Consider the following 11,170-nt stretch of genomic DNA (forward strand, 5'->3'; position numbering starts at 1 on the left):
CCCCCCCGGCTAAGGTAATGCAGCCAAGGCTCCAGAATGGTCTGGACCTTGGGGTTTTTTAAAAAAAAAATTAGCTATATTCAAAGGGAGTTATGCCTTATATGCCTTTTGTGAATAGGCATCCTGCATTATATAGTTTATATTTTATGTTTTATGAGTGCAAGTTGATAAAGTCTAAACTGAAGAGGTATATTAAAATCATTAATCTGATATAATGAGGCTAAGTAGCAATAGAGTATGCATGTTTTATATGTTTATATTTTAATGTTTAAGTAGATTTGGATCTGATAGAATGTAAAGTTGTAAGACAAGTATTGAAAATTAAATGTAATTCTTAGTGGGATAGTTACCTGTATCCTGAGGGGAATATAGGGCTATGTAAATATTACCCATATTCTTGATAGTGTAAATGTTTTGTTATATATGTATATTCTTGACACCCTTGTTGATATTTATGGTTCACTTTTATTTATCTGTTTTCTATTTGTTCTAGGTTAGTTAATTTCCTGTGTAGTGTGAAGCTCTTGAGATGGGATAATCCTTTAGTTGCTATTTATAGAATATAGTATTGTATAAGTGATCATATATTGTATGTACACGTTGTCTGTAAATCTTACATATAGTAATAAATGTGTATACATTTAAGATGTAAACTGTGGATCTGAATGTCTATGGGGGAGGGAAAACTCCATGTAGCCAGAAGTTCTCCCACCACAGAGCACCTGCCCTGCCAACATCTCCCTTCAGCTGGAGAAGGGAGTATACAACCAGGTACACCCAGGTAGCACCTCCGTTCCATATTATGACTGTTGAAGTCTCCGACAGATACAGATGAGTGTTCAGGAGTCAGTAGGGCTGGATGGGGCCATTTTTCATTGGATGGCTTCTAAATGGTAACAACTGTCCATTTACCAAGCTTAATGGATGTCATGCCAATGCCTCGGTTTTCAGTGGACGATAGTTTTGTGTAGTCAGATATCTCATTCTTCATGTAGATTGCAAGACCATATTTTTGGTTGTAAATGTTGGTGGCAAGCTTATAGCCATCTATCTTATAGAGGCAGGCTCGTTCCTTGCTCTTAACATGGGTTTCCTGAAGTGCTAAGACATCAATCAAATTTGTCTTTAGCATCTTTCTCAAAGTCACAGTTGGCTCTCGAAAGACCCTCAACATTCAGGTGGCAGCTCCATGTCCCAATGCCTAATCTTCTGAATGAAGAACAATTAAAAAGGCCCTTAAAAGGGCTTTTTTAATTTCTATGGTTGTTGCTCCATTGACCAATAGGCCATTGGGTGTCCAGTTGCCATTGTGATGACATTAGTTGTTGATGTTCCTATTTTGGACTTCGATGTAGCAGGGTGGACCATGAGCAAGCTATCATCTTCCAGCCCATACTTCAAAAATGTTCAGCCCTGGCTTAACAAGTTTTCCAGCCTGGCTTGCCATCAGGCTCTGACCACTTCACCCTCACTTCTGGACTTTCTGGGTCGTTCCTCCTCACAGTTATCCCACCTGCCACAACTTGATATTATAGCTTCATAGGGAGGCTACCCCCAGGAAGCAGATGCAAGTTTTGGGGTTGGTCCTTGTCTGAACTCAGGACCTTCTAAGCCTTGGGTCACTTTTAATCTGGCTGGATCCTGCTGCCTGGAGTCCACTGCACCATGACCTTAGGTTCTTGGGTTTCTGCTCTAGCCCCTCACTGGCTCTGAGCCACTTGGCCCCTAGGCACACCCCTGGCAGGCACAGGAATTATGCTCCCTGTGCCTGCTTCCTGTGCCCACTCCCCATGCCTGCAGATGTCCAGTCCTCTGACAAGCCACAGTCTTCTCCCTAAATGTATCTGGACTTCTGCCTGTACTCAACACCCCAGGGTTCAGGGCTGCAGAATCTCTGTGAGCTGGGTGCCTCTTCCACACCCCAGTGGCCTCCAATCCACCCCTAATATCCACAGTGATCCTCTGATTTAAACATAAATCAAAAGCATGAGCATCTGCTCTCAAAACACCAAGATCACCAAGCACAGTGTTTCCTTGTCATGGTTAATCTCACCCCACAGTAACACTAACACAAAGGTCAGAGGTACTTAGTCTTCACTGCTCCAGGTGCAGGCTCCCTTCCATCCTCCTGTGGCACAGTCTTCCCTCTGTAGGCTGCCCAGGTGGATTCTGCCCAGGAGATCTGCCTCCTCCAGATCATATAATCTGACTGCCCTTCTAGGCCAGATCCTCAGCCTTATGAGATGCCCCAAGCCTGCCAATTGCTATCTGCACCTGGGGCCAACAGCTATTTTACTTAAGGCTCCCTTTGTCTGTTCAGAGGAGTAGGAATGGCCTGCAGGCTCCAGGCCCCTCCACCCTTCAGTAAAGGGGCAAGACCCTATTACAGATGTATAAATGGAAATGCAGGGAGAAAAGGAAAGCCAGGGCATGAATAAGGATTGTGAGGGGGAGGACCTAGGAAAAGGGGCAAAGAGCAGCAAAAGGAGGAATGAAGCTGAGGAAACAGACAAAGTTAAAAGGAAGGAATGAGGAAAATAAAGAGAGACCCAAGGACTAGCAAACTTAGCAAAGTTTAACCTTGTGTTACATCATAAGGTTTCTGTGGGCGCAGACAAAAGTTACCTTTTTTTGAGCAATCGCCCCCCCGAAAGTGCTCTACAGCCATGCCATGATATACGTACATGGCTGCACAGCACTTTTAAAGTGGCTTATCATGTAAAAAATTAACCCACCTTAAATGAGGTATCAGATGAAGGTGCTCTAAAGTAGAGCAGCTTTGGGACTTGTGTTCCCAAGGCTTAATTTGTCATGCCATCAGGGCTGGGCTACATCAGCCCAGCCCCATCCCCCAGGCTGTCAGCAGGAAGGAAGGGGGCAGAGGGGAGGGGGAAGCTAAAAGTAGCAAGCTGCTGGCTGGGGTTTGCCCAATCTGAGCTGCAGTGGCGGGTGATGGGGGCAGGTGGTTTCAGAGTCCCCTACCTCATAACCCAGGCCAGGCAAACCCCAGCCAGTGTCTTGCTGCTGCTGCTTTCCTCTTCCCCTGCTGCTAACAGCCCTGGAGTGGGAGTGAAAGGGGGCAAGGTTGGAGAAAGGAGTGGCTCCGCAGCTGGCTGCTCACCTGCAGGCAGGCTTGAAGCCCCTCCAACTCAACAGGCAAACATCTATTGAGTTGGGGAGGGGGCTGTTCTAACTCATGGCGCTTTATGTAAAGTGCCACGAGTTAGAGCGGGGACCTGCATGTCTGTCAGCACCCTATCTGGGGCAATCCCTTGTTGAAGTATGGGTCCCACAAGCTGATATGGAAAAAGTGGATGGATGAGAGTATTGTACATGTAAAACAGCTTCTAGTAGGAAATCATATTAAATTCTTTCCTGAGTTATGGGATGAAGGTAACCTTCCAAAACCAACTAAATGGTAATATATGTGGTTGCAAGTATTAGAAAATCAGTTTGGACTTGAGTCTTTGGGTGTAGCAAATACACCAGATATATTCTTTTTTTGCCTTGAAATCTGTTTCTCTTCCGCATCCCTTGGCATCACTCTATGAGTATATAATGTCACATAACAGAGAGACCTAATACATGCTATTTACAATTGAAGCAGAATGAAAACCTAGGTATTCCATATGGCAGAATCCCAGTGGAAATTAGCAATTCACAGCATTCAAACATCAACAATTGATCTTGGACTTTGTCTTATACAACAAAAATCATCTTTCATCTATACTTCGCTCCCTCTCAACGTAAAAATTAAATATACTTCCAGTAAATACATGTTGGAGATGCAATGCACTGCAAGCATCACCTGTTTTGGTTATGCCCTATTATCAACTCTTTTTGGAAAGAAATTATACCTACAGTTAACAGGGTTTTGAACACAGCATGGATACCTTTGGCAAATGTGTGTGTTCTTGGGTACATCCTGAAGGAATTTAAACAGAATCTTTCCCATATTGCACTATTACAGGGGGCCTAATTAGTCGTATGCAATATTATATTAGTGCATTGGAAGAGTAGGACATCTCCAAAGGTAAAATGGTTGAAATCTGGTACAATGAGATAGCACAGCTGGCATGTATGGGGAGAGTCACACTTAGCAGGCTAAACTGCTTTAAAATGTTTAATGCAATTCAGAAAGAATTCTTGGAGTATTTTGGTGATTAAAATATTAGTCCTTGCATACTTTTCTTCTTCTATCCCTCCCCCTTCTTCTACCTCACCCTTCTTTTGATTTTTCCTTTCCCCTTTATTACTTATTGTGACAGACATTTACATAGTTCATATATAGTTGATAAATATATTTCTGAAGTTTGTATTACATTTATAAAAATAAGAGCGAGACAGAGAGAGAGAGAGGCATCCAGGGAAGGCTGAGGAAGAATGAAAAGAGTAAAAAAAGGCTAGGAAACCTCCCTGGCCACAGTCTGACTCACCCTTGCCAGATCCATTAGCATCTCCTTTTCACGGCAGATTCCAATTCTCTTCCCTCACAGAAGCAGCAGATAATAAACAAGTCTGCCAACAGAATAAGCAAAACATTAGGATGCCTGCTGGACCAATCGGGGCGACGCAAATGGAAAGAACACATCAGTTCCCATTATTAATATGTTCTATATTAGTGTCATTATAGATAATTACATGAATTGGTTTCACAGCCTGAGCCTTCCTTGGCCTGTTCCAAACAGTAATCTCAGTGATTCATGACCAGTGGTTACATAACATGGATTGTCAACGAGTTAATTGTGCACATGGAAAAGGCTCTCAAGATACATGTGTGTACAGTGAGTCACTTTAGATTCTCTGGGTTGACATTTGCATCCTAGGCCAAGTTTGCCTGTGATACACAGGCATTTCTTGTGAGGTTTCCAGATTGCACAGGATGGGTACTGACACTAGAGCATACAGGGTAAGGGGGAAAAAGGTGCCCCTCAGATATCCAGTTTCTGCTTAGAGTAGCAAATTGCCTTACCGCAGCAAAACATGCAAGAATGCAGGCAGACCCTCCACGTATAGAAGCTGTGCTCACAGGCTGGAAATAGAAAAAAAAAAGAGCAGCACAAAGCCGAGAGGAATGGCTGTGACATTAGAGGGACTGCAATGAGGAGAGATTTTACTTCCACTCCACAAAATAGCAAAGAGTGCGAGAGAGAGAGATTCCCTTACGTTCTAAAGAACCATAAAAGGACCGGAGGTTGGATGGGCATCTGGCTGGGGTCATCTGAACCCAGCACTCTTTCCTGCCTATGCAGGGGGTGGGACTTAATGATCTATTGAGGTCCTTTCTCACCCTAACATCTATGAATCTATGAATCTATGACTTTCCTTTCCACAGCTAAAAAAAAGACAAAAGCACACAACCCTGGGACAAGTAAAAGATGCATCAGCAACAGCAGTAGGACATGGAATAGCCTGAAGCTGAATCAGAGAAGAGCCAAGGAGACATAAATAATCCTTGGCAGGTAATGGGGAAGAATGACCTTGAAACATGGGGAAGCCACATCAGCAGCACATCCATGGTGTATTATAACTACCACTGGCAAAGACCAGAAATCCCTGTCCTTGCACAGCTTGTCACACCAACAGAGATGTCTTTATTTGATTTGATTTGCATCACCTGTCAAGCAGGCATTGCAACAGAGAAAACCAGCCATGGCCATGGCACCTCCACCTCCTGGAGAGTGTCAGAAATAGGAGCAGGTTCTAGAAGAGAATTGACACCTCTTTCCCTCTGCCTGTCTCAGGAACTGAGTAAGAGATAGGCCACCTCTCCTGAGCGAGGCAGACTCTGAAGGCAGCCACTCTGATTTCAGCGATCTCCTACCAGATCTTCAGTCAATCTTTTCCAAAATAAGTTACAAGAATGAGGACTTCTCCTGAGCACAGTCATGCCTCCTGTAGTAAATGAAAAGCAGCACATGAAGGAGGCAGAAAGAATTTAAACTGCCAAAACTGGGGGCAAATACATTTTTTCACTGCAAACAGTTTGTTTGGATCAACTGAAGTAATTTGTGAATTTAGCTAGGTTTGTGTGAATTATTTCAGTCAAATAAAGGTGGGGGAATGTCCAAAAAATGGCAAAAAATTTGTCTTGCTTGTTTTTAATTTTGAACCGGTGTTTTGTTTCAAACCTTGCTTAATTTTTATTTTTCTAAAAAAAGTAATTTTCCTCCTTAAAACCTACTAAAATACTTTTGTCAATCTCAGGTTTTTTTTTCAGGTTTCTGTTTCAGCAGGGAAACTGGAAATAACTGGGATCAATCCAAAATGACTCTTTTCTCCTCATTTTTAGGTTCACTGAGTAAACTGAAAAGGCAAATATTTGCCCAGCTCCAAAAAAAACCAAACCACAACTAATGTCAGCAGCAGCAATTGAGGATGATTTCTACCATAGCTCATTAATGGGATTTGAGGTGACTTAAGAGTCCAATCTTTGAGCCACAGAGCTGTCCACAGAAGTTGCAGGCCTTTCTGAAGAGGAGAGTAGGTCGTGATTCCTCTCCTTTTCCTTTCTCTGCTCTCTCTTCTCTGCTTCGAGGGCAAGATGCTTTACCTCAAAGCAGGCTGCCACTTGGTTGAGGTTACAGCACTATTGGAGCTAGTTAGCAGCCAGTTCCTCCCAGCTTTTGAAGTCAGCATCCATTTTCTTGAGGTATACCTTCAATATGTTCTTGTAGCATTTCCTCTGGCTACTGTGAGATCTCAGGCTGCAATTAAGTTGGGAGTAGAGGGCTTGCTTTAGGAATTGAAAGTCAGGCATCCACATACAGTGTCAGGTCCAGTGAAGTTGATGCTTGAGCATATTGACTCAATGCTGGTAACGCTGACTACAGCAATGTACTCACCCAGTGGTAAACAAGGCTGATGCAGAGACAACCAACAAGGGAATCCTTCAAAGTCATCATGTCGGTTCTGGCCTGTAGGCACAGACCAGAACCTGCTGCAAATGCAGACAGTATTGAAGGCAACATGGGAACGTACCTGGGTATTTAAGATGGGATTTATATGGGCAGTCAGGGCCAATTCCTGGATTGTTTCTGACTGTAATATCACTTGGTTTTACTACAGCCAACCTTCTTTTTTATGGGACAGAATCTTTTAGACTGGCTGCCCACAGAAACAGTGCAAGAAGCCCTCATATTTACTGACCAATGTACTTACACCACTCATTCCAGCAGTTCCCAAGCACCTGATAATGACTCTTCTGTCATTTCTATTCACTGGGCTTCTTCGTAAGTCTTGCCATGTCACTTAAAGCCTGATACAGACACTGAGAAAGGTGTTCTCATTGTCTGTGACCCTCTATCTGTGGACTATATCAGCCTTGCCATGATTATGGCCACTGGAGTTCACAGCTGCTAACAATGGTACTCTCTTTTATTCTTCCTGCACCATACTTAAATTAGTAAGAGTAATGTAAACATATGGAGTGTCTAAGGTGGGGCTTCCCAATCTTTCCTTAGCATGACCCCTTTTAAACACTGGAATTTTTATGTAACCCCAAAATGATCCAGGCAAGAGCAACAAGGAATCAAATTTCCACTTTCGTATCTTGCACTCCTTTCATTCTTCGTTCTCATCCTGGTCATTAGTTTTACTGGTAGAACTCAAAGCAGAAACGTTTTGGAGAAAAACATTCACGTTTGATTTCTCTGACCTGTAAAACGTATTTCAGTCAGCCAGTATCGACATACTGATTTTACGTCAGCTTCCTGTAACATCTTGCTTTGGATGAATAACTGCCCTGCGTGAGAGTTGCATATGCATAAACAAGAAGCATATTCATCATAATTGATCAACACTTTCAAGCATCTTTGCTACCCCATTTTTATCATTGCAACCCCAAATGGGGTTACAACCCTAAGGTTGGGTACTGTTGGTCTAAGGGCAACTCTAATTTGCACTCATGTGCTTGATTAGGGTATGAGAGAAGATATAACACAGTAGGTTGGATCTACCTACTCCTCTACTTACCACAGCTGTAGCATTTGGGCCCTGTGGGCATCAGGTTTGCAGTAAGGGATGCCCCATTCTTGTGCTAGGAAAGCATGTTGGCATGACATATATACCACTGCAGCAGTATTTTAGTGCATCAAACCCTCTATTTCCAGTATCTTGTACACCAGAGGAATAACTGTGCAGGTGGACCTTCCCATTTCTATTTGTTACTTCTTTAGCTTAGCACACTGGACAGACCAGCCTATAGGAAAATATCTCTTGGGGACCGTGCAATGAACTCCAGTTCCTCCCACACCAGTGCTTACAAATCCACAGTTAATATGCATGCAGTACTTTGAACATGTAAAGCACTATCTAAATGCTAAGTATTACTATAATGTTCCCCTCCTTGTTGTCAGTTCCCTCCACTAACACATGTACACCACCTTCCCCACCTCCCTTTTTAGCACATTCACAGCATCAGAAAGTACCCTGTTTTCATACACCATGCCCTTTGCCATCTGATCCTTCAGCCCTCAGAAGCTTTAAATAGTCAGCATTATTATGAAGGCATGTTAGAGCTTGTTCCTAATCACTCCAGGAATAATCCTTGATAGCTCATTGAGTGTATGTGCGTGTGTCCCTGTAACAATGTGTCCCAGCCCTGGCCCTGTTTGAGGTCACTCCTCAAAAAAGAGTCAAAGCCCAGTTCCTGATGGATAAATTAACTGCATATCACAGGAGACCCATACAGCACTGGCACCATAGTTTCGTCTCTCAATGCTATCTATGTGTACAGTAAAGCTCTTTTCAGAGAATCCCTAAAATAAGAACTTACCTTCAGAAAAGAACAGAATGACCACACAGTGATCTGATAGGGTTTTGCCCAGGCTCTTTCTTTAATTGTGAGGACACAGAAAACAATGCAGCAGACCAAAGTGAAAAAAAAAAGCACTCACTGTCTCATGGGCTTGCTCCTTTAAATGGTACACAATAATTCCAGTGTTGCACACTAAAAGGCAAGCCACCTCCTCTACTGTGGGTATAAATCTCTACAGAGAATGTCTGCCACCAAACTGTTTTCACATTAACTATATTTCTTTAAAAGGCCAAAATAAAAAAGGAAAAGGAAGAAGGAATATGTTTCTTACTAACCCAATTTCCTGTGGGTTGCAGAATGTCTGTGATGTCAGTGTAATCCAGGCACAGAAGCAGTGTAGAGGAACCTATACGGAGAGCATTCAATATGAGGAGAGACTAAATAGGTCGGGACTTTTCAGCTTAGAGAAAAAGATGAGGAGAGATATGGGGGTCTATAAAATGAAAGGTGAATGAGGGGAAGAAATGCTAGGGACCTATAAAACAGCATGGAGAAAGTAAATAAGTATTTATTAATTTATCTTGTACACAATACTAGAACTAGGGGACATACAAGGAAATTATTAGAAGGCAGGCTTAAAACAAAGGGAAATTATTTTTCCCACTGCGTAATCACAGGAAAATAGGGCTGGAAGGGACCCCATGAAGTCATAGAGTCCAACCTTCTGTTCAAAGCGCCTGAGTTCCCCAATTGACTTGGGGAACTCATTGCCACATGTTGCAGAGGCTGATCATTTACTCAGGTTCAAAAGAGGATTGAAGAAATTTATGAAGTAAAGGACCATCAGTGGTTATTAAACATTATAGTTAAAGTTGCAGACTTTAAATGAGGACTTCTTATGTCCCTGAAAATACTGGAAGCTATAAGGGCAGAGGGGCAAGGGAAAGATCAGTCTGGACAGTTCCTGCATAAATACTCTTAGCATCTGCCCTGTGCCACAGAGAGGGGCAGGATACCGGGCAAAATGGTCCTGGGTCTGAACCAATCTGGCCTTTCTTAAGTCCTTCGGCTTCTAGGTCCAACCACACTGGGTGTGTCTACACAAGATGCTTTACTGCCCAGTAGAGTTAATTATCCTATAGTAAGTGTCCGCATCTACACATGCAGATATTTACTGCGCAGTAATTTGCTCTAATTGTGAGTAAATTTGCTACCTGCAAATGCAAATAGCAAATTTACTTGAGATTACTTACTGAGCAGTAGCAGACATGTAGATGTTTGATCAGGAGCAAATGTGTTCCTGTTCAGCCAGGCAGCAGCGGGTGGGAGTTTGCTCCCAGCCCCCAGGAGCTGCCTGCTGCCAGGGTGGGCTTTGCCACTGAAGCCTGGGCAGGGACAATGTCCTCCTGCCCTGGCAGTAGGGAGCTCCTATCCTCCACTTCACAATCATAGGGCCAGAGCTGGGAGATCCTTATCTCCCAGCCTGCGTCCCACAGTCATGAAGCCAGGACTGGAAGATTCTTATCTCCCAGCCCAAGCCCCATGGTCACAGGACTGGGGCTGGGAGATCCTTCTCTCCCAGCACCAGCCCCATGGTCACGGGGCCAGAGCTGGGAGATCCTTATCATCCAGCACCAGCTCCACAACCATGGAGCTGATGCTGGGAGAGAAGAATCTCCCAGCACTGGCCCCGTGACCATGGAGCTGCTGCTAGGAGTGAAGAATCTCCCAGCAACATCCCCATTACCGCAGAGCTGGCACTGAGAGCAAAGAATCTCCCAGCATTGGCCCTGTGACCATGGTGCAGGCACTGGGAGAGAAGGATCTCCCAGCCCGGGTCCTACAACTGCAGGGTTTGGACTGGGAGATAAGGATTTCCCAGCATTGGCCTCCCAGTAGGGTAGCCATCATAGAGGACAGTCCGGTTGTCCTCTGTCCTCTATTGATACAAAACCCAACATCTTTATGTCCTCTATTTCTCTCTTCAAGAGAAAAATAAATAAAGGTGTCAGGCTTTGTATCAATAGAGGACAGAGGACAGAATAGCAGAAAACCAGAATGTCCTCTGTGATGGCCACCCTACCTTCCAGCCATGAGGCTCGGGCTGAAAGATAAGGATCTCCCAGCCTGGGTCCCATGACCGCAGGGCGGAGAATCTCTCAGCACTGACCCCGCAACTGTGAAGCTGGAGCTGGGAGATAAGGGTCTCCCAGGACCTGAAGTCATGGAGCTCCCTGCTGCTGGGGCAGGGAGACATTGCTCCCTGCTGCCAGGGTGGGCTCCACCACCACAGCCTGGGTCAGGACAATGTCCCAGTCCCCGCTAGGGGAGCCTCGAGCTCCTCTTGGCTGCTGCAGGGGCCTGGTGCAGGGTCTCAGGGAGCAGGAGCAGTCTGCTGCTAGAAGCAGCAAA

General features: G+C 44.3%; 1 long non-coding RNA gene across 1 annotated transcript in view; it reads right to left on the reverse strand.

Moving 5' to 3' along the window:
- The window catches only part of LOC109299174, a 144,920-nt gene extending 139,737 nt beyond the window's left edge, over positions 1-5,183 (reverse strand). Inside the window, exon 1 of the long non-coding RNA XR_002097788.1 lies at positions 4,437-5,183. This is a non-coding gene — a long non-coding RNA (uncharacterized LOC109299174). The remainder of the gene's footprint in view (positions 1-4,436) is intronic.
- Between the last annotated feature and the right edge of the window lie 5,987 nt (positions 5,184-11,170).

This window comes from Gavialis gangeticus, unplaced genomic scaffold, assembly GCF_001723915.1.
Source record: "Gavialis gangeticus isolate Ggan-Ray unplaced genomic scaffold, GavGan_comp1, whole genome shotgun sequence".
Classification (NCBI taxonomy): domain Eukaryota; kingdom Metazoa; phylum Chordata; order Crocodylia; family Gavialidae; genus Gavialis; species Gavialis gangeticus.